We start from the raw sequence: 27,699 nt of genomic DNA, 5'->3' as shown, positions 1-27,699 counted from the left end.
TCTCGCCTGTTAAACCTGGCACAGAGCGGATTTGTAGACAACAAATATTTCAGCCTCTGCTCGCTCTATTTCTTGTAGTTAAAATGATTAATGCAGGATTGCAACAAAACCGTTTACGTTCTGGGTTTCTATCTGTGAAACTTAATGTGATCACAATGCAGATATAAAAAAACTATTTTAAGAGTATTTTAAGATTTCCCAAAACAATGCTGTCGTATGACTGAAAGGCCAAACCGCAGGAAAACTTCACTGATTGATGGAAGAACCGTTTGCCACGTATACAGCCTCGTAAACTCGTATCACAGGGTTAAAGTTGTTAAGCAACAAAACTTTTTTTTTTTTTTTACAAAAATATCATGATTTGGTTCATAATAGATATGTAACGCATCATCAACCTGAGTGATGTATGTACATCACCAACATACGTTCTCAACATATAAGTACTAATACGTTCAAACATCACTGACTTTTTGTCCACACAGCTTTGACTTTTTCGTTTCAGAATGAGAATGAAGCAGAATTTAAATGTTCAAGATAAATGACTAAATTAAATTTCTGTAGTATTGTATGTTTGTATCCTGGCATCTCATTTCAAGAAATACTTTTGTCTTTCATGGGTTAAAACAGAACATGTACAAAGCCTTTTTAAAATGTTGAATTTCCTTATTTAATGTGTTTTATACACTCTATTTTTAGCCTTATGTTTTACTAATATAGTCTCAGTGGGTTTTATTTATTTTAATAAAAGTCTTGTACTACAAATCCATTCCTTTGAAACTGTGGTATTATCACATATTGAAGTACCGAGTTGCTTGTTTTATTGTCAAAGTGCGTCTGAAAACTCCTCTCCCCACCTTTCTGAAAAGCTATGTGGAAATGAGCCATGGACATAAGAAGCACACATGGGCCAAGGGCCAAATAAGCTGTGTGTGAGAAAATGTAATCGAAGGCCATCAGCACATTCGTCTGAATTGACGAGTTAATTGCAATAACGAAATTCTTTGGAATATGACTCCTCAGAGACAGTGATTGTGCAATGAGCTACAGCATCTCAGTTCTCTATTTAAAGGCAGCTTACCTGTGGTAAGCACGACCGGCATCAGCAGATCACTCGACTTCTTACTGACGATCACTGACTGTCAGCAGACACGTAAGTGTTCAAGAATTTATAGTTTTCTTGCAGGAAATTGTACCTGTGTCTATTTCACATCTGAATTAATTATATTCAGAGTAAATAGTGTTTTTGGTGCAGTATTATACATTCAAAATATAATTTACTCTGTATGTCATTCTGGTGGTCTGTCATTGGTGTGACAACTGATTAAATAATGAATCATAATTATATTGGAGCTCACCTGAAAAGGCACAGTCATGCAGCTGTTTACTCATGATTTGTCTTCTCTCTTTAATACAGTTACCCACAATGCCTATCTCAGAAATTGATGTGTCCATTAATCAAACCGATGAGGATAATCTCCAAGCAAAAGGGTTCACAATGACCAATGTGAATCTGAACAAAGGAGGTGGAGGAAATCGCATCTTCCTTTGGTACAAAGAAGATTCTGGCCTGGGCGCAATCACCAGGATTCAAGTCTCATTCAATGATGAGATGGCTGATGGATTGAGAAGAGCAGGTTTCACAAGGGTCGAGAGAAATCTCAACGCAGGATCGGTCACCCGTGGTTCCCTCTACCTTTGGTACTTCAGAGGGGAGGGGGAGAACCACAGTCCCATAGACAGAATTAATGTCACTACAGATCCAGACAATGAAGCCAGCAAGTTTAAATTTGGTTATGAGAGAGTGTCCTGTGATCTGAACCGTGGACCTACTGGGGACTGGGTCCACATCTGGCTGAAGAGAAAGCAAAAAACCTACATCACTGAAGTTTTTGCCACCGATTAAATGCGGATCAGACGCCGACCTCTTCGAGGAAGGTTACATCCGTGTGGATGAAGACACCAACAGGGGTGTTTCAGGAGTGGACCCAGTCTTCATCTGGTACCTGCCGTCCACCGACAAAGAGGGTGCCATCACTGATCTGGCTGTCTCCACCACCAACAACGACTTTGAGCACTATCAAGCGGTTGGTTACCAGTCGGTGAATGTTAACCTCAACGAGGGGACCGGAGGCAGCAAGGTGACCCTGTGGTTCAAGCAAGGAGGCGGCGCCCCCATCAAGATCCTCACTCTGCTTCTCAACCAAGCTTTGACGAAAGATTACCTCAAAGCTGGTCTCAATGTTATTGAAAGAAATCTCAACCAAGGCAATTCAGGCTTCCCTGAGTTCCTGTGTTTCAAGTAAAGCCTGAGAAAGCCGTCTTCATGGCAGCAGAGCTGAGAATTATCAACACTCTCTGAAGCACAAAGCAAATCCAACAACGTTGTCAAATCGCTTTGGTGATGGACTCTTTACCTTTTGTTTCTTTTTCTTCAATACATTAAACAAAGTGATTAATCATAGTACAGTAATACTACTGGGAATATCAGAAAGTATCAGTGGTGAATGGGATTTATTGTTAAACATGTTAATGAAATCAAATAATTTCAAATGGCTGTTTTTCAACAATGATGTTAATGAATGATTGATTATTAAGACTCTGTATCACTTTCTTCTGAGTGTTTCCTGCTTTTCAATAAAGACAACTTTGCATGCGAAATGTGTTCGCTTCAGTCTTTACACAATAGAAACTTCACTGTAGTATATTAGTGTTTTCATCATCTTATTCCCATCACTGTCATGCCAACAAATCAGCGCCCATATTTATCAAAGTGCTTAAGTTACTCAGAAGAAAAGTACAACAGTACTAGTATCAAAATATATTTTAAGTACAAAAAGTTAAAGCACACTTCATACAGGATGGCCCAATTCAGAATAATATATTATCTGGTTATATTTTAATTATTGATTCATTTATACATATATATTGCTTTAATGTAGTTTTATATTGTTTTGTAGTTTTTTATACTGCCAAGTAGCAAGGGATCAGTAAAGTCTTATCTTTATCTGTAACGCTACATCATCATTTATGTATTGATCAGGGCCGTACAGAGACCTTTAAAGGGCAGCTGCTCAAAGCTGAAGAGGGGACACATGAAACAATACCATAAAAACCAGCATCATTTACAGATTAACCTGCTGATTTATAACAGCTCATATTCAAACAGAGTATAACATGAACTCTTACAACAGACTGCCTCATACTGTTGTCATTGTGCCCAAGCTGAAAAAATCAAAGGGAGATTATGATAAATATGAGGGCATTATGAGTGATGTCATTTGAGGTGACTTTCCCATTAAATTTTTCTTCAGTGAAATCACTTAAATATTTGACATAAACATTGAGAGGCTCATCCTGAACAGGAAAACCTTTTCAAATTTCATTTAGAGAAATAATCTGATGAAATTATGCTTGTGTTATATATATGTGATGTAATTGGAAGTGCCTTTACACTTATATCTCTCTGGTCATAGTCAGAGTCGTCCTGTCAGCTAACCCATAAAGGACAGATTTTTATGACTGGTCAAAGATTATTAGACAATGTCAAAGGTGTAGATTTCGGGGGTGACGCAGGGTACATGTCCTCCTCAATATCTAGACATCAACACAATAAATTGGTGCATTAAATCCAGCAGTATGCAGGAAGTTAAGTGTTTAACTCTCACAGTGTTTTGGCAGAAAGCCCCAGACAGCCCGTTTCGTGCCCCACATTTCCACATAAATGAAACTATTTAGTAAAACTGTGTGTGCACACGATAGTGCACATTATTTGTTTGATTAATTCTTTATTTGGTGTTTAAATGAATGAAAAAGGGGGAAATGTAACAGCATTATTCTTTGTTTAATATACATTTCTGAAGTTTAAGGTCTTTTCTGTAAACCGATGCCTTGTTTCAACCCAACACACTCAAAGGCACAAAATTAATGTTTAAGCCATCAAAAAAAAAACATTTAAATGATGTTTCATTAGTTTTAAAGCCAGAATGTGAAGAAAATTCATGCAGCAATAAGGAAAGTATTTTTTTGAAATTCTGTACAATTGATTAACTTGATATAAAACTCTGTGTGTGTGTGTGTGTGTGTGTGTGTGTGTGTTTGTGTGTGCGCGCGTGTGTATGTGTGTGTGTAAGCTTTGTACTTTCTCGGCCTCCTGGTTGCAGCGCTCCACCCGGGTCGAGTATTTGCGGACTTCTTCCTGGGATTTTGTTGGGTCGGCTTTGGCGTGCGTTTCCCTAGTAACTGCAGGCCACTCCTCCTTCCTGGCCTGATGGTAGCTCTTCTTGCTGGCCTCCACCTTGATAAACACATACACAAACCCACACACACACACACACACACACACAATGATACACATTGATTTGTTGTTTCCTCCGTGACACATTTTGACGTAACAGTCTAATATTAGAAACATGATTTACAGAAAGTGCATACTTTTCTTTTTATTACTTAAATTTTTATTGAGTTTTCTCATGCATGTAGACAAATCAAAACAGCATACAAATAACAGTAATAATAACGTTAACAACCTGCCTGGAGATGTTCTACTATTCAGTCCACTGTTGCATTTAGCTTTTGTTCAGTTGGTGTCATGTCTCATATAGATGTTCCATTTTTTCCTGTTCATTTCAAATACGTTCTCCTTGAGTCTCAACAAGTACGTTGTTTTAGTTAATTTTTCCATATCAAAGATAATTCCCAGCCACTGCTCCTGTTTTGGAGCGTTCACATCGAGCTAGTTTCTTGTGACCGCTTTCTTACTTGCTGCGAGTAATACGTTAGTCAGGCACAAATCCTCTCTCATTACGAACTTCTCAATATTCCCAAGATACATCACTGGACAAGTGTTTCGGATTTCATATCTCAAGACATTTTTTACAACCGAGTTAACATTTTGCCAGTATATCTTCATTTTTGTACAGTTCCAGAAGATGTGTGTATGGTCTGCCTCCACGCTCCCGCATAATCTCCAGCATTCTTGTTGTACAGTGAGTTGCCTTGAGAACAGCCGAGGGCCTTCTCTGGAACCACAGCGACGTTAACAAGCTGAAATCTGGACCGCAGCTTTCCTGAGTCGTGTTATAATGTTGTAATATAGCCCTCCAGCATTGTTGAGGTGATGCTCTTGTTTGTATTTGACAATTGGAAAAAAGAAATATTAAAAACATGTAAGCTTAAATAAGAATCAAACTTTGTTAGGGGTAGAACACATATGCAAACAGTTTATTAACCCTAGAAGTTAGAGTTCGATTTTTCCAGCAGAACTCCCTCCATATTAATGAATTTCTTGATGCACATTGTGTCTCACACATGTGGTACCACTCCTCCTCTTGTATTTGAATTTTTCAGAAAGTGCATACTTATGAACTGGATAACAGAATGAGCTCTGACTAAAACACAGTGGAATAAGGTCATAATACTTAAATATTCGAGTTGAATATAGATATATAGGTATTTTACATGTATCCCACATTCAAAAGACGATGTGTTCCATAGAAAAATGGGAGCTTTTGTTGTATACTCCAGCATACAACACAATAAAAGTATGTAGTAGAAATAACAAGAAATATATACAATATGTTCATCATATGTTAGAAAAATATTCAAAATGGCTTGAAGTAGCATCAGTTTCAAATCTCTTGGTGCAGGTCAATTATCATTTTACTTTTTGTTCCCATTGAAATCATTTGTGACGGTTTAAGTCAGGTTTTTTTTTTTTCTTTAAAATTTTTGTGCATTTTTGCCTTTAATTAATACGACAGCACCAGTGTATAAGGGGGAGAGAGGGATGACATGCAGCAAAGGACACAGCCTCTGTACATGGGGCGACAGCTCTATCCACTGAGCCACCAGGCGCGCCCAGGTATTTTTTTTTATTTTTCTGATAGCTCACATTCATTAAATGGTTACTTAGTGGTTCATTTTTAAGGGAAAAAACCCCACAAAATGACGTGTAATACATAATTCCTCTCCTATGAGAAAACATAGTGCCCACCGCCCACCTCCAGTCTCCACCAGTTAGCTGGCCACTCTGCGATTACCGCTGGTGGATGGTGTTGCTATGGAAACATGGTGGCCACCCTCAGGGCTTCTCCCAGTTCAGTAAGCGCCTTAATTTTGAGCCAAAAAGCCTTTAATTTAGCATTAACTACTATTAGAACCACTAACTTTGCTGTGGTGACCCTGCTAATGGTACTAACAGAGCTAACATGAAAACTGTAGTTTGCAATGCTGATTGGGTTTTTATATGCTGTTTGAAATTTGGCCTTTTAATCACTGAGGAAACCTGGGGGACGACTGAAGGCGGGTACAATGTTTCCATAGTAACACCTTCACAACACTCAAGTCAAATTTGTGAAAAACAGTTGATTTTGAAGCACTGTGAATTTGTGGCGCAGAGCTTTTCTATTCATTTTTTTTTGTACGTTTTTTTTCCCCGAGAACTCTTTCAAACTATTTCATTGCCCTGCTCTTGATATGTGGGCTTTTTTCCTGTAAAAATAAGAATAACCTTAAGGGACTGTTCTTTATTTATCAGAGAAGCGGGCTGTTTTTTTGGGGGGTTTTTTCCCTTTTGCCTCCCCAAAGCTAAAAATATTTTTCTTGAGCCTCCCTGAGTGGCTCAGGGAAAATGCACCAAGAGTTCATTCCAAATGATGTGTTCAAGGAGTGTCAGAGTTTAGTGATTCAATGATCATTTTTGTTTTCACAGTTTCTGGCTGTGATAAATGTTGTTATTTTAGATGATTTTTATTTTGGTGGACCCATGAGTTTGGAGGGCATGTTTTCTTTAAAAATAATCAAAAATTTTAAAAGATTAACAAAAAAAAAAATTTTTTTTAGAGACAACGAAAATGCAAACAAATTTAAAAAAAAAAAAAGAATTACAAAAAAATAATAATGTGAAAAGTCATTGCTACACACTTCACACACACCGCACACACACACACACTGTGCTGTGGTGTTACTGTTACCGGTCTTTGCATGGGCTACAATCTGTTGGAAACACCTGTAGTTTATACAGGATTTTACATTATTTGTGATCAAAGGCTGCAGCCTGTGTGCAGCAAAGTTTTCCTTGGCCAGTGGCAACACTATCAACCCGCTATAGCCCAGTGTAGCTAAATGGTATATGCAAGCACATACTGCATTTTTAAAATTAACTTAACATTTTACATCACTGTGACACAGTGACAAATGTATCTTAATCACTCGAAACCTCATTTTTTCGTTTTTTTAATAATTATTAAAAAGTGGAAAATAATAAAAATTACAAATTCCAAGGCAATGCCTAGAATGACACCAAGTTATAATAAAATGCATGTTTTTATGCTTTGATGGCTGTGGGATCAAACACTGCAGTTTGAATGGGTTTCAACAGTGCATTGTTTTGCAGTTCACACTACGAATGCAACAATTTAGCTTCGATAGTGTATTTAAGACTTATTGTAGGAGCTGAGATGGAATATCCATGATTGAACACAAATACACAGTCTTCCCAAAATGTATGCCGTATGCATGAACACGACTGAAAAACGTGAAAATGCCCCAAACAGTCCCTAAGGGTTAAATATTAGATTTATGGCTGAAAATAACAGCGAAAATAAACAAGTTTGCCTATTTCACATATATCTGCAATTCAAATGAATTGCCAATCATCTCCCTGTAGATGACTGTTGTTAAAGGGACGTCACAGTGATTCAGTCTATGATATCCCCAAATAAGGGATTAATATATCATTAAGCAACTGTATTAAAATGTAGAAAATTGTACACTGCTGTATTGTACAGCAATCAAAGAATGGACTACTTCAGTTTTTAATGCACGGCCACCGTGATTTGCACCATAATATTCCCAAAATGAGGGATGTATTACATTAAATTGTACAAAATTGTAATGTAGTGTATTGCATTGTACAGTTATAAAAGAATGGACTCCATCAATATAATATAGAACCCGGATATGTGTCACCAGAGTATTTAATATGCAATATCAAACAACTTATGCCCCGTTTACACGTACACGGTTATTTTTAGAAACGGACATTTCACCCTCTCCGTTTTCAAAAATAATTCCGTGCACACGTATCCGTTTTCAGAAAACTTTGCGTTTACACGAACCCGTGTATGTCTGCTGCCAGGACATTCCAAAACTGTAGGTGGCAGTGTAACGAGAAGCTGAAGCCCACATTAGCCAATCAGAATCCCGAAAATAGCAACACTCATCCGTCTCTGCTCCTCCATGTAATAAATCAGCTGTAGTTGTAAATGTAAGCATGAGAAGAGGGCTTGCACCAACATAAATATGGCTGCTACTCTGAGGGGATCCATGGTTACCATAGCAACATGTAAACATAGGTCGCACTTTTGACGAGTGCAAGTTCTGTCTGTGACATCATGCCGACCTCATCATTAAAGGCTTTATGATGTCATATTCTAGAATGTTGGGAGTCTATAAATTGGGGTGATTCAGTTCAGTTTTTCAGTTGGAGTTCAGTTCAGAGAAGATCGAGAGGGAGATCAATCTCAGAGAAGACAACCTACAACACCGACATCGCAGAAGTTACCGCATCAACTTCACAGAGGAGAACATGGACACTCAAATGAATTTCTACCTGAGCACACTGGAGGAGCAGGCTCGGTGCGAGCTCAGTGACAAGGGTGCAACACTCACCCAAAGTCCAACGGAGGGGAGAGTCCTCCTGAACATCCAGGAGGATGTTCTGGCAAACTTTCTGGACCTCCTCCAGGACAAGAGGGAGAGTGTCAACTGGAGCAAAGAAAAACAAAAGCTTCAGAGGGAGATCTGTGGCCTCAGAGCCCAGCTGCGTTTGGCTGCGGCTAAGCAAAACAGCTTTGCATCCAGCGACCGGAAAGTCACAGAGGCCAGTACCAACACTGAGCCCGAGAGCCAACTGGACTTCGATTGCTCAGAAACACCTTGAGCACCAGGCCCATGTCATCATGCACCTCCAACAGACATTGGCGCAGGCGGAAGGCCATAAACTCGCCCTTCTGAGAGAGCTTGAGAGAGTTAAATTTGAGCTTGCTCGTGCCAACGCATAATGTTTTGCTACGGCCAGGACCAACGTGGAGCTGGAGCTGGAGAGCCTCCTACAAGGAGAGAGGACCCAAGCTCAAAAACAACGAAAGCAGCAGTCCTCCACCATCAAGCTCCTGAAACATCAGTTGGAGCAGGTGAAGGACCAGAAAGAGGCCCTTCAGAGAGAAGTGAACACAATAGTGTCACAGCTTGACGCCGAGAAAGTCACCAAATGCGAGACTCTCTCAAGAGCAAAAGTGCTGGAAAAGGATCTGGCACTTGAGAGGGCTCAGACTCAACAGCTGAAGCAAAAACTGAAGCAAGCGGAGGATGCTCTCTGGCATCAAAAGGTTGGAGCTGCCAGCATGCTTGAAAAAGTGCAGGCCTCCAATCAGTCGAAGCTGGAAGAGCAGATGAGAAAGGTTGCTGCAGCCTTGAAAAAGGCTAAAGAGCAACACGAGACTGAGCGCCTCTCCCTCCAGCAGGAGGCTGAAAAAACCAAGGCTCAACTGGACAGTGAGACCGCAGAAAGGAACAAACTGGCAGTTGCTCTGAAGGAGGCAGAGGAGGAGCTCAACAAGAAACAGCTCCAATGGCAGGAGGAGAAATCCGCCCTCACTGCTCAGCTGCAAAGACTCCAGGAGACGCACGCAGCTGAGCTAAAGCAACAAGAGACCAACAGTGCAAACTTTGTCTCAGTTTTGAAGACAAAGTATGAAAACCAGATGCAGAAGGACCATGACCAATGGCAAAAACAGCGGACTGCCCTTCTGCAGGTCTCGGAAAAAGTGAGATCCGTCTATGAGAAACATCGCAAAGACAAAGAAATGGAACACGAGGACATGATCGCCGCTCTTAAGAATAAATTTGAGTGTCACCTGGAGAGCGACCATCACCTTTGGCAGCATGAGAGGACATCCCTGCTGCATAAGATGGAACATTCAAGAGCAGCCCACCAGGCTCTACAACAGGACAACGACACGCTGGCAGCCGCTCTGAAGAACGCGGAGGAAGACCTGCAGAGTCAGCAAAACGTGTGGCAGGAGGAAAAAACATCACTCCTCCAGGCCATGGAAAGCCTCAAAGAGACTCTGCAAGGAAAAGAGCAGGCAGAGGTCTCCCTGACCCTCCAGCTAGAAGAACTACAGAGCCAAATTAATAAGAAAAAGAAGAAGAAGAAGTGGTACAAACTCTTCTGATTCTCGGCTCAGGACGACAACCTCGGAAATGACAAAAACACACACATGCATGCATTAGTTCTTGTATATTTGTGAGGATTAATAAAGGTCATTACACTTAACCCCTAGAGAGTGACTTTCTGGGGGTGAAGGCTTGACTAGACTGGTCCTCACAAACATATGACAACTAATGCACAGAAAAAGACACACACATGTGCATTAGTTTACTTGTGAGGATGACTCTTGACCCCCAGAAAGTGATTTTTTGGGGATTAAGACGTGACTTTACACCGCAAAGTAAATTTGCGGTGTAAAGTTGTTCCTCACAAGTAAATAACAATTAATGCACACCCAGCCATCCATGGAGAGGAGATCTCTCTTTGAATTGCCTCTCCCGAGGTTTCTTCCCATGTCCATCGGATTGTTCTGATGATCATGGGGAGTTTTTCCTCGTCTTCTTAGAGAGCTCGGGCTGGGCACCTGTTGCTGATCTGGGTCTTTTAGGCCTAGTAAAACATCTTCAGCAACAGAAAACCCCCATTTCATTTCCCCATTATTAGACTATTTCCCTCTAAAAAAAATCCCCCCCTAAAAAATAAATCCCCCCCAAAATAATTTCATGTTTGTAAGCCTGTTATTGAAAAGTTGCACCACAGTCGTGTGCAATATTGAATGTTTTTTTATTTATTTATTAACAAATGGGTTAAGCACTAATGAGTTATCGTTTGCACTTGCAGCTCCACTGACATCAGAAACCACTCAAAAAGCCCTCACCTCTTTCAATTTGCGGACCCAGGGTTTCTGTGCTTTGCCAAAGCCATCGTCTGCATCCTTCGTCTCCCTGAAGCCTCCCATCACCTGCTTGTGGAAAGCTTCCTCCTGCCAGTTTCGAACCTTCTTGCTGTCCTCGCACGCCAGCCGCTCCCGCAGCTCAAGATGCAGCTCGCTGATCCGATCAGCCGCCTGCATAAAGGCCTGTGCCGTACTGAGGACCTGAGGGACAAATGTTAGAGGAGATAAATTCTCACCACTCCATTTAGGTGGAAACCAAAAAATACTGCAACCAGTTATCTCTGTTGGTTTGTCTGTTCATAAGACTGTCAATTCCTGGCCCAAAGTCAAAATTATGTACTAACAAACTGAATTAGTTTAATTCGGCAAAAATCTTTCAGTCAATACTTCAAAATTATTTTTCTGTAAATTAGTTTCACTAATTTAACTAACAAACTTAGAAAATGAGGGGTGTATACATCAAAGTTAATAACTCCTGTAAAAGTAGACTGTTTTGCTATATTTCAAGTTCAAGTAACGCTTTTAAAGTCTATGTTTAAATCTTGCGTGTATGTTCCTTTTTTATCATTATGTGTCCCCTCTCTAAATTCGGACATTTTTCCTGGCCCTGAACCTTGCGCAGGCAGAACTCAACATTTCACTCAGCGGCACATTGTCAAGTATGACTCACAGGGTGAATCATTAAGCCTTCAAACTAGTCAGAGCTGATCAGATCAATGAATGAGAGGAGAAGATGCTGCTGATGCGAGTGAAAGCAAACTTTTAGCCCTAGCTTGATGAAGCTCACTTTCACTGCGCCTGGCGTTCTGCTGCTTCATCTGTGCCAAAGGTACACTCTGTGCTCTGAGGGAGTGGTGCAATACATAACCAAAGAGTTTATATTTCAACAGTGCTGTTATTGAACGGTCCAGCTCCAAAAATTGAAAATCTACTTATGGCCATGATGTTTTGATCGTGGCAGACCGCCACACATAAATAAGTGTGTGGGAGACGCTGTTATTGTATATTTGCTGTTAAGTTTTATGTATTTTAAGGTTCATCAAGGGATGGACACTGCAAATTAGCTCATGCTGTAATTCTATGGTGTGTAGCGCTGGTTTATGCTATGCACTTGTCCCTTTCCAAGCAAACATTAACAAAATTAATAATCAATGTTTGTTTCAAAACAGCAGACATTTTTCTGTAAGATGCGGTCTAATTACAGGATAAACTGATGTACTTACGATTCACGTAGTCCTTTCTTACACAAATTTTATGGAGCTTAAAGAAGTTTCTCATTCTAATAATTAATTGATAGATTAATTGACTTGTATGCAGACTCTGGCAGTGAAATATCAAAATCCCCAGAACACAGCAGAGGTAAAATATTTAACACAGTTTTTTTTTTTTGTTTAAATTGTGATTTTTGTTTTAAACTCACCTTTCTCCACGACACCCCTCCATCTCTTGGCCCAGTCACTCAGCTGCAGAGCGTAGCTCTTCTCTATCTTCGCTCTCTCCTGGAAACAGCTGACCATCTCATTACACAGCCGGTGACCATCGTCTATCCGCTTCACCGTCCTTTTGTAGTTCCCCGGCTGCAGAGGAACACAACACACAGAGATACAGCACAACAAAATTTCCATAACATTTGTAGTACAAAACCTTACTGTAAGACCAACATGTTTGGGCTTCTGTCCTTCATCTGGTAAAGGGCGCTGAAATCCTTTTCTAACGCTATGTCACTAGGTCCATCAGTTCAATGCACCTTACCTACATGCCAATATTAGTGTTGCAAATTGTTAACGCGACAGGATGTTTATTAGACTAGTGGTGATGTACACAAGACTAAGATAGAGACTAAATGGAAAGAGTGAAAGGGGGCAGACAGAACAGAGAGTGAGTGGAAGGTTGTAGGTTTGCAGTTTTTCCAGATGGAGGGCTGTAAAGCCGGCAGTCAGTCAGCAGGGACTCAGTATGGGTCTGTGTCTCTATCTAAACACGACCTTCGGCTACCCCTCTCAGCTGCTCCAATAATAGGCAATCATCAGGTGTGTAAGCAGCAGGTTTCTGGACCATAAGGAAATATATCAAGGGTTTTATTGACTAATGCTGTATTTTATCTGGTTTAATACTTTAAGTACAGAGATCATAATGTCTGCTTTTTATTAAGTAACGAACTTTGTAAAGCCGCAGCTCAGTAGATAAAGCGGGACCGGGACATCCGCTAAACACAGGGTTGGTGGGTAATTTTGCCAAGCTTGTCCTGCCCATATGTCTGAATGTCCTTGGGCAAGATATTGTAATAAACCCCAAATTGCTCCCAGCACATAAGCCAACAAGGAAGCCTTTAAGTGCTCCCGAAGAAATGTAAATTTAATTCCCTGACAAGTAGGACAAAGTCTATCTGCTGTTGAAGATCATGTGATATGATGGAAACAGCTAATAAATGGATCATGAGGTGAGACTCTTTACATACGACTGTTATCAAGTACTAACCATTACTAGTTTACCCATCTTTAGACTACGTGTAAAAAGTGAAATCCTTTTCTGAATAAAATGCTATCAATTATACAAAAATACCAGCTAAATAAAATGAAAGTTAAATATATATTAACTTTACTTCTGATTTTTTCCTTTATTGATACTTTTTTAGATTTATTTTATTGCCTTTAAATATTTGATGAGCTGTTTGTGCATTTTCTTTATGTGTAGCATGGAGGGGACAGCAACTACATTTTATTGCATGCAACATGTGTTGTATACTGACATTGAGACCTCAAAAAACCTTTGGAAAACCTTAAAAACAAATTCTACACACAGGTAATGTGAAATAGGAAAACGCAATACATTGTAAACATTGTGGGGTCAAGAAAAGAATATGTGTCCTCTGTTTCAGGCATGAAACCCCTGACCTTCAAGTTTTACAGCTCTACTGTACGCAGCTCTACAGTTGCAGCGCCTGGCAAACTGCAGCTCCACTTCAGTCAACACAGAAAGCTTCAGGGTCCTCACCGCTCACTGCCCACAGGGCTGTTTTCTCCACGTCGCTGCCCAATTTCTCCCTCTACACACAACTGAATCGTGTGTGTCTGACAAACGCCGATGCCCTGTCTCACACAGACACATCCGCTCTGTTACCAAGACAGGAATTTGTGTCAGCCAGTCCTGTTTGTCCACAATGGATCTCATTTATCAGAGAGAAGATGCACTAACATTTCTGCTGGATTGTGTCTGATAATAACTCACAGATCCAAAACATTTTAACTGTTTCGTGTCTCTTCATGGTCAACAAAACTACGACTCAAACTGCCAGAACGAGGGACAAGATACACACCTGCGCTGCACCTCACAGGTGCCCTGAGGAGTTTTCTTATAGACAAACAAAAGTTTTGTTTACATTCATTCAGTGTCTAGAATCTGCACGACCAAACTGCTATTGCTGCTCATTTCAACAACGATCATAAATATTGTCATCTATATGTAAATATGCATCCTTATGTTTACAGTGTGACATGCCTGTGCAATTTCCTGCTGTACAATATTTTACCACTGGCTGTGCAAAAATGTTTATGGGCTAAATTTATAGGTATTAAAAGTGAATATATGACACATCACGTGTGTTTTTCAGTTATTCTGTGCAATGATCAGCCATGGACATCTAGTATCAAATAAGGTGTGTATAGATTTTAAATTGTTATTTTTTTGTTTGATCTAATTTATATTTCTTGTAATGTTTTATTGTTTTTTAGCACTCAAACACTTTTTGTATTTTTCTATAGATTCTGACTCTTGAGCTGCTGTAACGTGTGAGTTTCCTGGTGTGGGATTAATTAAGTTTTATTTGATCTTATCAAATCTTTCAGGTTATAGGCTCGACTGCCTCAACACTATACGTGTTAAAACAGTAGAAAACTTCCTCCATCTCAATGCTGATAAAGAGGGAGGTTCTCCAGAAAAGTTCTTTCCCCTGATAATGCAAAGTATTGGGCCTATTTTCTCTGCTGCCCACTCAAAACCTGCATAATTTGGGAGTGACGGCAGACAACTGGGACTCACACAGATAATTCTGAAATCTAGGTCAGACTAAGAAACAGCAAACAGAAAATCACACAGCCAAATCTAATATGCAACAAAGACTGAAGTGAAACCCTGGACTTAAATACAAAGTAGACTGACGAGGGGATGAAGTGCAGCTGGAGAAAAAAGGCAGAGAGGCTCAGCTGAGGAGAATAAGGTGATTGGACAGAGGAGCAGGCAGGGAGCTGATTGGCTGAGAGGAGCAGAGGAGCAGGAAGGACTGAGGAGGCTGATGCAGGACAGGTGTGTAGATGAACAAATGAGGAAAAGCAGCACAAGAGGTGAGGGGGGGCACAGTAAACTGAAACCCAAAGCAGGAAAATAAAAAGCAATAGATAAAAATGTGATGGATACGTTGTTGACAAACCAATTTGCTCACAATAAAGCTCCTTGCCCTTTTATCCAGTGCTCCATGAAACATGCGCAAAACCAACACACGTTGAATGTTTCACCTTGCACATAAATAAGGCTCTTGATACTGTACAGTTTACGTTGCTACTGTTGCTGCACTTTTGTCCTCTATATGAATGGTTATAATTTTTTTTATATCTTTCTTTGTCTTTTTCTGTCTTTCTTGATATTACTGTCCTCTGTTACCTGGACCATGGATGTGAATTAGCCATCCTTCCTCTGACATATTTAAATGTATATTTTAAACTGATGTTCATTAATATGCTGTGTCCCTTTTAAATAACATTAAATTATTAATATAACAGTTTGCAAAGTTGTGTGGTAGAGATGCCTGCAAAAGACAATCCTGCAATTCTGACCGGATGGACAAACACATCTAATTTTAAACTCTATGAAAGACTTAGATAACAACAGCTTTGTGGATATGCACAAATATGGCAGCACTGACCATTTCAAGAAGGACGAGGAAGGAAAGAAAGAGAAAGTCCAGTGCATCGTCTGCACACAGCAATATTTTGTGTCACTTGCCTTTATCCCGGGTGTTGTCCCTGATTATTTGTGCTAGTGGCTCAATACAGATGGCAAAGAGAACGGGTGATGATGGACAGCCTTTGCATGTTGCTTTCTAAAGTTAAGGGCTCAGAGGTATGCTCATTAACCCCGACTGGAGCTCTAGGATCTGAGTATAGCATGCAGGTAAATGAAATACTGCTGTCACCAAAACCAAAGAGGATTTTTATTTTTGACAAAATGTAATAGGTTCACATCATGAATTAGTGCATAAAAAATTACCAGAATGGAGGAAAACTAGTGATTGACTGAAAGTTTTCTGGCAGAGGGCCCCCAAACCCCCTGTTATCTTTTTTACCAGCAAGTTTAATTTACACTGAACTGATGAAAACACTTCATTGGAACTTGGGGGGAAAGAAGTGAGGTGAGTTACATCATCTCATTTCTCTATAAAAAGGCAGCTGACTTGTGGTAAGTACAACTGAATTCATCAGATCACTCGACTTCTTACTGCCGATCATCAACTGTCAGCAGACACGCAAGAGTTCAATCATTTGTTGTCTTCTAGCATTATAGCAGAAATTATTCTCCTTCAGATCTCAATCGATTATATCCAGTGTAATTAGTGTAACTGGAGCAGTATGCAACACATTGAAAATATGGTTTACTTCTGATGTTATTATGGTGATCCATATTTCACCACTGATGTAATGATAATAACATTATAATGATTATATAACTGATTATATTGGAGCTCACCTGAAAAGGCACAGTCATGCAGCCGTTTACTCATGATTTGTCTTCTCTCTTTAATGCAGTTACCCACAATGCCTATCTCAGAAATTGATGTGTCCATTAATCAAACCGATGAGGATAATCTCCAAGCTCAAGGGTTCACAATGATCAATGTGAATCTGAACAAAGGAGGTGGAGGATCTCCCATCTACCTTTGGGTCAAAGAAGATTCTGGCCTGGGCGCAATCACCAGGGTTCAAGTCTCATTCGACGAGGAGACGTCTGCTGGATTGAGAAAAGCAAAGTACACAAAGATCGAGAGAAATCTCAATGCAGGAGCGGCCCGTTATCCCCTCTACCTTTGGTACTTCAGGGGGTCCGGGAAGTACCACAGTCCCATCGTGGACATTGATGTCACTACAGATCCTGACAATGAAGCCAGCAAGTTTAAATTTGGTTATGAGAGAGTGGCCTGTGATCTGAACCGTGGACCTACTGGGGACTGGATCCACATCTGGCTGAAGAGACAGGAACAAACCTACATCAGTGCGATTCGATGCCACCGATTCCTACGGATCAGACGCCGACTACTTCAAGCAAGGTTTCATCCGTGTGGATGAAGACACCAACAGGGGTGCTCCAGGAGCAGACCATGTCTACATCTGGTACCTGCCGTCCACTGAGTCCACTGAGGCCCTCAATGATCTGGCCGTCTCCACCAGCAAAGACGACTTTGAGTCCCTTCAGGCCAAAGGTTACCAGTCGGTGAATGTTAACCTCAATGAGGGGACCGGAGGCAACAAAGTGACCCTGTGGTACAAGCGGGGAACCGTCAGGCCCATCAAGACCCTCACTCTGCTTCTCAACCGAAATTTGGTGGCAGATTACCGCAAAGCTGGTCTGAATGTCATCGAAAGAAACCTCAACGAAGGCAATAATGGCCGTGTTGAGTTCCTGTGTTTCTACAAGTGAAGCCTGACAAAGCCGCCTTCATGGCAGCAGAGCTGAGAATTCTCAACACTCTCTGAAGCAGAAAGCAAAGCCAGCGATGCTGGAAAAGTATTTTGGTGATGGCCTCCTTAAACTTTTTTTCTGCATTATCTTTCTTTCTTTCTTTGCAATATACAAAACAAGGTGATTAATCATGTTTCAGTAATACCAAAGGTAATATGAAAAAGCATCAGTTGGATATTGGCTCCAATGTTGAACTTAATGTGGGTGAAATCAATCAGATTATGGAGTGGCTGTTCTTCAACAATGATTTTAATCAGTGATTGAATCTTAAGGCTCTGTATCACTTTATTCTGCACATTTCCTGCTTTAAAATAAAGACAGCTTTGCATGTGAAATGTGTTTGCTTCAGACTTTATGCAAAAGAAACTTCACTTTGAGGTTTTCCATCATCTTTTACCAATTACTGCTATCAGGCTGACAAATCATTGCTCATATTCATCAAACTACAGCGGCCCTGGTGGTCAAAACATAACATTTCAGAATAACCTATTTCAGAAAACACTACAACATTTCAGAAAACAATTTATTTTTTTGGAAAGCACGACTTGTTAGAAAAAACATTTACAAAAGTAACATTAACATTTAGCATGTTCTCCCCGTGTCCACGTGGATTCTCTCCGGGGTCTCCGGCTTCCTCCCACAGTCCAAAGACATGCAGCTCAGGTTAATTGGTGACTCTAAATTGCCCTTAGGTGTGACTGTGAGTGTGTATGGTTGTTTGTCTATATGTGTCGGCCCAGCGATGGTCTGGCGAACTGCCCAGGGTGTAACCCGCCTTCCGCCCAATGACAGCTGGGATTGGCTCCAGCCCCCCACGACCCTTACGAGGACCCCTTTAGTCAAGAAAAACACTTCTCAGGAGCTTTTAGATTTAGCTTATTGCAGTTATTAGTATTTGGCGGTATGGCTCTGTTCTGGGGACCCCCTGCCCTTCCACGTGCTTACGTGGAAAGCGCTAAACAGGACAGCACACGTTCCTGAGGCAGGGAGAGAAGCAGCAGCAGCAAAAAGAAAAGATCAAAACCCCCCACAGAGCAAGCACCAATGACACAACATCATAGATCAAGTCAGAACGGCACACAGGAGGAGGTGGAGAGGAGGAGGGCGCAAAAGTGGCATGCAGAGGGAACAGGGAAGAGCAGGCGGGCTAGAGCAGCTTAAATAAGGTGGCGCAAGTGAGTTAAGTGAATCAGATGCTTAGAGGCAAATCAGCTGGCTATCAGCTGATGATGCTTACATGATGATCAGCTGATATCAACAGAAGCAGCGCTTGACACCGTGGCCTGCCTGAACTTACGCTATGCTCAAAAAGTCCTCAGATATTTAACTTACAAAATGTAAAAGTAAACATTATCCAGAATCTGTCAGAATCATATAGGCCTGCTGTATATTATATAATTAGAATTAAAGATGCATTCATATGTACATTACTTTAAGGAAGAATTTGTATTATATTGTAGGCTGTTTTTGTGTGTGTGTGTGTGTGTGTGTGTGTGTGTGTGTGTGTGTGTGTGTGTGTGTGTGTGCTCATGGTAACAGAGGAACATGTCTCACTGTGAGGTTCACTTCTGTTTTCATAGTTTTTGGACAACAATGGAGGTCTATGCCACAGAGAAATAAGCTTTGAATGCACAGATAACACTTGTGAGTGTGTTACATTCAGAGCTGCTAGTTTTGGTCTGGTCAAGGAAATTGTCGACAATAATAAAAGTAAAGTAAATGAACAGATTTATACTTTAAATAATGACCTTTCCCCACAACTTGTAAGAACACCTAAAGGCGTGAAATGTATTTTTCATTGGTCTCTTAAGTACACCAATTAAAAAACAACAAAATGTTTTAAAGAGTGCTAAGAGACTCTGTCTCGCAGCTGAAATGGAGCTGTATCATGTATCTTTACATCATTCATTATTAACAATATCTAAACTACTAAACAAAACACATACACAGCAAAATGTTCAAAATTTCCTTTCAATCCTATTTCTCTTTTGCAATAGAATGCTCTGATTATTGACAATACTGTTTTTCAGTTTTTGCATTTAAATTACAAATTTACATGCTGACTGAGATTCTTCAACTTGATTCTATTTGATTAAAACACAGAATGTTTGTAAAGAGAGACGACATGACAGCTCCACAATAGAGAAGCCAAAATATCTCAGTCTCCTGTTGGCTGCAGTATAGGTCATAACTCCCACCCCCTTCATAAAGTCAAATAATTTTTCCCCAAAGATGGTTTCTGTAGTTCTTGTCACTCTGAGTTCATTTTTCTGATAAGTTTGATTTTAAATGTTATTTGATGCTATAAAAAGGAGGAATTGACATCATGATTGACAGCTATGTGTGTGCTTGTGATTGATGTTGTCAATAAATTATTGGATGTTAAGGCTCTGTATCACTGTATTCTGGATATGTCCTGCTCGTCAGCAAAGACAGCTTTGCATGTGAGATGTGTTTGTTTCAGACTCTACACAACAGGAAATTTACTTTAAGATTTTTTTCCTTATCATGTTCACTTTAATTTTTTTCATGGGTTTTCATCATCTTTTCCCCATCACTGTTATCATGCTCACAAATCTGGGCCCACAGTCATCTCACTGCTAAAAGTTACATGTTGGACTCTCAGTGATCTTTCACTTGAACAAAGACTGCCATCTACTGGTTTCCTGTATCAACACAACAAGCCAATTGCAAGAAGTCTTGTCATGTTTGGTAGGATTTTTTGTTCTGAGCAGCATATCACTATGCTTGTCCAGTCATGTTTTTATCACCTAATACATTTTGCAAAAATAAGATCTACTTGAACTTTTAGACATGCAGACACTGTTGTACTTGCATTGCATTATTCCTGTCTAAACCAAAACACTTTAAAACAACAACAGATTGTGAACAAATTCAGCTGCTATGCTGTTAACCAAGAAGTACATTCACACCAAAACAGTTGTAGAAACTTGACTTTGGCTCCTTGTTTGGTTTAGGATTCATTTAAAGATTACTTTCAAGGCTCCTCATGGCCTGACTCCAGATTATGTTTCAGACCTTTAAATTCTTTATGAAGCTTTGCATAGTTTGAGATCCTTGAGCAGAGGTCTTTGGTTTGTTCCCAAATCAAGGCTGAAGAGTGAAAGGGACAGAGCTTTTGAAATGAAGGGCCCAAGGCTCTGGAACGATCTACCTGAGAGTATAAGGTCGTCTGACTCAACATCTTTGTGTCTTCCTGCTTATGTCCTAAAGCATATCCTGATTTTATCTGAGCTGTCTGTTTTATTGCTATCTTAGTGATTTTAATTCTTTGGCCTTCACTTCTTTGATCTTTTGCTTTGGAGATTTTTTAAAAAATATATCTTAGTTTTATTTCAGTCGACCAGTGTTTTCTTTAAATGTGTTCAGTTTTATTTGTAACTGTATTTTGAAAGATGCTATATGATAAAGGTTATTAAATATAATAAATGTTAGGGGTCAACAGATTATCGGTCTGGCCTACTAATAGAGACGATATTTGGCATTTTGCTGATTATCTGTAATTGCGTTTTATTTAATGACCGTTGGTGAAACATAATTAATTAAATAGGGCAAAAATGTGTCAGCATGGGAGGAACTTTTACTCTGTGAAACCTCAGGGAGCTTTTTTAATTTTTCTTTTGTTTAAATTTTAGCTTGAATTTATATTAAAAAAAAACTGTGCTGTGAACTTGCTGCAGGCCTATTTCATGTTGAAAGGTGCAGTTTGGATTAAAAACTTGCAAAAGTTTTTTGTTGGAGTTTGTTACAATCCAAACTCTGAACATTAAGAGAAAGATTTTCATTTTTATTTTAAATGCATATCAGATGCATTTACATATTCCAAATATGACAATATTAGGAATTTCATACTGGTCATATAAAAAATATATTTGTCTCAGATATTTACAATAAGACCTTTTAAAAAATGTAGCATTTCCAGATTAAGACATGTGGGATATGCTGAGGTAATTCAGGTTTTAGCAGCAATCACTGCACATGTACACAGCGCATTCAGAATATTTGTCTCTATTGGGGTTTTTACAGCAACTGAGAGATGAGAGAGAGTTAGAGATGCATGCCCCCCAAAAAAGCCCACATTTCTGGTCAGAAGGAGAAACACTGCTACTTTTAAACATGTCTTGGATATCAACAGGTTTTTGGATATGAACAAATATCACAAGGCTGCCCTTTTCAAGAAGAAGGAGGCTGAAGTATTGAAAGAGGGAGGCTGTATTTGCACAGTCTAATACGTCCACCACCAGAGGAAAACAAGTGACAGCCATTCCAGTTTTCCACATGTTGACGTGATAAGCGAAATGTTAATCGAAGCATGCACTGCTGCATGTAAAACGGGAATATTCATGTTCATTGTAAACAGCTTAATGAGAATATTGTCTTTATTTACATTTAACCAAATGTAGCTGAACTCTGACCTTTGAGTCAAAGTACTCACTCTCTGATGCGGACAGCGACGGCGAGCTTGTTCTTAGCAGGAGGCAGAGGAGGAGGCGGCCTGTGTTCAGATCTCCGGATGCGAGTTTCATCACGACGCTTATTTGAGTCTTAGGCTGCGGTCGAATACCTCATTTTGCTTGGGAAGGTTCCTCACTGAGTGAGATGAACCGGAAGTACCTGAGCGGCTGCCATGATAAAAAGCTGTTCGAATTCTCCTAATATTAAGGAAAGATGTGTCAATGCTCCCTTTATAATCTAGAAAAGAAGGTGTTTCGTGGGTGCTTTGACGCTCACAAAAAAGTTAGGAGCTGCATAACAGTGGAGGCATGTTAATGAATTTCTTGCGCACTGGGGAGGGGCTTTTATTTTGGCCTAATTGAGGCAAATGCAACTTGAAATGGTGGTATTTCATATTTACTTTAAAAACATCTAAACCCAAAAAGACAATTATTGGACATGCCTGCCTCTTTTTGCACCATCCCTCCTCTGTCATAAATATCAAACAGTGCCTGAGCAGGTGTGTCTGGTGTGCAGGATTTAGTGGCATCTAGTGGTAAGGTTACAGATTGTAACCATGTGAAACCTCTCATGTGCTTTGTGTGGAGGAGAACTGTGGTGGGCGAGCAAGAACGCCAGAGACCGTCTGGAGCCGGTGTCTTTTAGACCTTCCTGGACACACAGACATCTTATAGATGCTGTGTGGACAGGTATGGTGGAGTTTTAGGGCCACACTGAGGAACCTTTTTTTCTCTTTTTTAGACTTCAAAAATAGAGTTGCTATATTATGAGAAAAAAGTCACAACATTATGAGAATAAAGTCATAGTATACGATAAAAACAAGTAGTAATACGAGAATACTAATTCCTCAAATTATATGTAACTTTACATCAAAACAGCTTTGACTTTTGGAGTCACACAGGTCACAAACAGCCCATCTGAAAGTCTGTTTGTTTGACCCATCCACCACCATTCAATCAGATAGAAGAAATGAAACAGGTCTTGTGGCAGAGGTTGAGTGTGAGAGAGTGGAATTAATAAATAAATCAATAAATTCATAAATGCACAATAACCAACCCACTGAAAAGATAATGGCATCAGGCACAAAGAAAGATTCTCTGGAAGTCACATAATGATTGCACAATAACTGACTCGCTGTAGGGACAACGGCAACAGCTACAAAGCCTGAAGCAATTAACGAACAAACAACTTGAACAGTTGATAAAAAAGATGAGTTGAAAGTTGGGGTCTAAAGGCCTCGTGTGTCTGATGTCAGCATGCAGGTTATCCCTGAGAAAGAGGCCACGGCAGGAAAAGTCTCTGCAGCCTGATGACTTGTGTTGAACTCTGTGGACACACAGGAGACCTGTGCTGTGAGACAGGAGAGCATGTGAGGAAATAACAGGCTGAATGAGATCAGACACACGTAAAGGGGCATTGTTCAAAAAGGTCCTTAAATTCATTTGATGATGGAGTCTTTAACTTCTTTTTTAGTTGGATCAACAACCTTTTTTTATGATGTGTTCAAACTCCTTTCACAAATATTTAAATCTCTGGATTTTATATTTAGCTTTAGAGAGAACAGAGTCTGGAGTGGAAACCGTCACAATAAAGGTGCATTTAGCCCAAAGAAATCATACAGAATACTAAAACTTTATGATTAACCATAACTCATGTTAGGGAATATTTAAGTACCACACTGTGTGTACACAAGATGGAGTTCAAATACATTCAAACAATCATATATTAACATTATTCTTTGTAGTGCAAAACATTGTGAGGCTTGAGATTTATTTAACCCTTTATCTTTGTTTCAAGCTGACACAGTAAAATGCACAAAAATGATGCTAAAGCTACTCTGCCATTGCACAACACCAAACCAAAAGGTTATTTTATGCTTCATTACTTTTGAAACCAAAATGTGAAGAAAATACAGGCAGTAATTTTGAATTTCTTCTTATAAATTCTATGATAAATGGCGCTAGGATTTGAGTGTGCGTGCATGCATGTGTGTTCAAGATCTGCTTTTTTTCCTTAATATTCAGATCCTCTTCAAAGTCCTGCCAAAGATGCCATTACTATTTTGCAGGTGAGTCTTCCACAGAACTGATACAAACGTGTGAACATATTGCCCCGCCCTCTCTCACAATTGTCAAATCCACCGCAAGAACTGATTTTTATTGAACAAATATTTTGGTCTCTGCTTGCTGTATTTCTTGCGGTAAACACAGTGTTGCAACCTGATGATTACAACCTCCATCAATGGGGTCAAATGAGATGTTAATGCAGATAATTAAACTTCACCCATATTAACATCATATATAAAACTTATTCAAACTCATTTTAACTTGATTTTAAATCATTTGAAATCATCTTTTTATTTCAGGACCATCAGGACATCTGCACTTTTGCTATTTTTAGTGGTGATTTTTAAGTTAAAATTTCTGTTCATCGTAATAATACTGTATAAATAAATACATAAACACATAAGCTAGTATTGACCTTATTTCACAGGCTGAAGAACCCCTGGACTCACTGTGTCTCCCATTGTCTGACACCAAACCGACAAAGGGCCAAAGTGAAACAAGAACTTTTTTTTGGATGCTCACAAACATTTGAACTTCTAATGAGTGCTGTACTTTGAGGTATTATTTTGTTTAACCACATAAATCATTGTAAATAAGCTACATGAAAATGTGAAATGAGCTGGTGATTGTGCTCGGTCCCCAAGTGAAGGAGTTCAGGTATCTTGGCGTCTTGTTCCCGAGTGAGGGTAGAACGGAGCGTGAGATGGACAGACGGTTTGCTGCGGCATACGCAGTGATGCGGGAGTTGCATCGGACTGTCGTGGTAAAGAAGGAGCTGAGCCGGAAGGCAAAGCCCTCGATTTACCACTCCATCTATGCTCCAATCCTCACCTATGGTCATGAGCTCTGGGTAGTGACCAAAAGAATGAGATCGTGGATACAAGTGGCCGAGAAGAGCTTCCTCCGGAGGGTGCATGGCTGGGCTCAGCCTTAAAGATAGGGTGAGGGACTCGGACATCCAGGATAATCTCGGATAAGCGAACGTAAACTGATGGATGGATGGATGGATGGATGGATGGATGGATGGACTTGTTTACACTTTTTTTTAAGGTATGGAGTTTGATTATCATCCAATTCTTCATTTTAGTGAGACTGATCAGCTCAGCATGATAACCATAGGCTTCATGTAACCCATAAGGCTTATCATTGAACAGCATGTGAAAACTCCTCTACCCACACCTATCTGGTGACAGATTTGGGGTGGCTGCACCCATCGTATTGTTTTCACCTGAAAATGAGTCATAGATGTAAAATCCACAAATGGGCAGAAATAGCTTCGGTGGTGGGTGATACAGATGCTGACGTATCCGCTGCCAAACCACCAGAGTACCAAGCAGCTTCTCTCCCCAGGCTGTGAGACTCCTCGACTCCTCCTTCGACGCCAAAAGATGCAGCAGGATTTAGGGTCAACTTTAATTTTTACTTTGTACCTTGTTGTGTCAGAAATCCAGAGGGTGAGCTTCACACGGTAATCAAAACATAAACCGGGTTGCATCAGTACCTTGATGAAGAAAAATTCCTCCTCACACGTAGTGATTGCACAATAACCGACCTGCCGGAAGCCAACAGCTACAAGAGTTTTGAGTTGAGATTTGAAGGCCTCAAGTATTTCATGTCAGCATGGAGGTTATTCCAGAGGAAGGGGCCACGTCAGGAAAAGTCTCCATGTGGTAGACTCTGCATCCAAATGACGTAAGATGTGAGCAGCTGGATATTTTGGCTTGATTTTTGTACAGTTGTGGATATTTGAGATGCATCACCCATCTTTAGATACAGTCTGTGGTTCCAACGGATTCTCATCCCAGGATATCAAATATTCTTCTTTGTCACGTAGTTCGACACTGACACTGAAGGCTGGTTAAAGTTGTCAGACAGTTGTGGTTTGTAGTAGTAGTAGTCCAGCTTGCGGCCCTTTGCTGCATGGCATCCCCTCTCTCCCCCCCTTTCACACTGTTGATCTGTCCCATCTAATAACAGCAAAAATGCCAAAAAAAAATCTAAAATAAACAAAGCAAAACAAAACAAAAATAAAAGCAAACAGACTTTTCAGTAAAGTGCAATGAACAAAAACAGACAGATCATAAAAAAGAAGGCCTATACAAAACCTATACATCAAAAAACAAATACTCATGCCGCTTAAATATCACATGTTCAAAAAGAAGTAGGAGGAATACACACTTAATCATTCCTACTCCCATATATACATTCACATTCTACATGAACGAATTTCCAAATTTTAGATACATTTGTTACGATATGGACAACTATCCCAGTTTTATATACAACCCAATACAACTACCTCAAATTATATGTAACTTTACATGAAAACAGCTTTGACTTTTGGAGTCACACAGGTCACAAACAGCCCAGCTGAAAGTCTGTTTGTTTGACCCATCCACCACCGCTCCCAGCAGCCTCAAACAGATGCCAAAAGGCTGCCTTTGGCGTTCGTATCACTAGCCAGGGGTGTGACAAAGCTGCCGTTTTTGACAACCTTGGAAAGAAAACAGGCTGCTCTTTCTCAAAGTCAAGTCGTGACAAAACAGTTATTATTGTGCAGGTGTGACTTCCACAGAAGTGAAAGAAACATATGAAAACATCCCCTGCCCTCTCTCGCCTGTTAAACCTGGCACAGAGCGGATTTGTAGACAACAAATATTTCAGCCTCTGCTCGCTCTATTTCTTGTAGTTAAAGTGATTAACGCAGGATTACAACAAAACCGTTTACGTTCTGGGTTTCTATCTGTGAAATTTAATGTGATCACAATGCAGACATATAAAAAACTATTTTAAGAGTATTTTAAGATTTCCCAAAACAATGCTGTCGTATGACTGAAAGGCCAAACCGCAGGAAAACTTCACTGATTGATGGAAGAACCGTTGCCACGTATACAGCCTCGTAAACTCGTATCACAGGGTTAAAGTTGTTAAGCAACAAAACTTTTTTTTTTTTTTCCAAAAATCTCATGATTTGGTTCATAATAGATATGTAACGCATCATCAACCTGAGTGATGTATGTACATCACCAACATACGTTCTCAACATATAAGTACTAATACGTTCAAACATCACTGACTTTTTGTCCACACAGCTTTGACTTTTTCGTTTCAGAATGAGAATGAAGCAGAATTTACATGTTCAAGATAAATGACTAAATTAAATTTCTGTAGTATTGTATGTTTGTATCCTGACATCTCATTTCAAGAAATACTTTTGTCTTTCATGGGTTAAAACAGAACATGTACAAAGCCTTTTTTTAAATATTGAATTTCCCTTATTTAATGTGTTTTATACACTCTATTTTTAGCCTTATGTTTTACTAATATAGTCTCAGTGGGTTTTATTTCCATCTTATGTTATGCATTTCGTGCATTTCATTTTTATCCTTATTTTTCATCTTACCTTTACTGGTATTATT

The 27,699-nt window shown here is 39.8% G+C and overlaps 3 pseudogenes across 1 annotated transcript; 2 read left to right on the top strand and 1 right to left on the bottom strand.

Annotated features, from left to right (window-relative positions):
• The first annotated feature begins 1,068 nt into the window (after positions 1-1,068).
• On the top strand, positions 1,069-2,658 carry LOC148186923 (uncharacterized; annotated as a pseudogene).
• A 1,441-nt stretch (positions 2,659-4,099) lies between these two features.
• On the bottom strand, positions 4,100-12,803 carry LOC148186922 (protein kinase C and casein kinase II substrate protein 3-like; annotated as a pseudogene). Its single transcript, XR_015779201.1, has 3 exons — positions 12,430-12,803; positions 10,992-11,210; positions 4,100-4,294 (listed from the first exon to the last, which is right to left on the bottom strand). The product of XR_015779201.1 is annotated as a protein kinase C and casein kinase II substrate protein 3-like (transcript).
• Positions 12,804-16,835: 4,032 nt separating this feature from the next.
• On the top strand, positions 16,836-17,696 carry LOC148186921 (uncharacterized; annotated as a pseudogene).
• Positions 17,697-27,699: the final 10,003 nt, after the last annotated feature.

The sequence above is a fragment of the Plectropomus leopardus genome, chromosome 16 (genome assembly GCF_026936395.1).
Source record: "Plectropomus leopardus strain MGB_pleo_1.0 chromosome 16, ASM2693639v1, whole genome shotgun sequence".
NCBI classification, from domain to species: domain Eukaryota; kingdom Metazoa; phylum Chordata; class Actinopteri; order Perciformes; family Serranidae; genus Plectropomus; species Plectropomus leopardus.
This window is presented reverse-complemented; position numbering and strand designations above follow the sequence as displayed.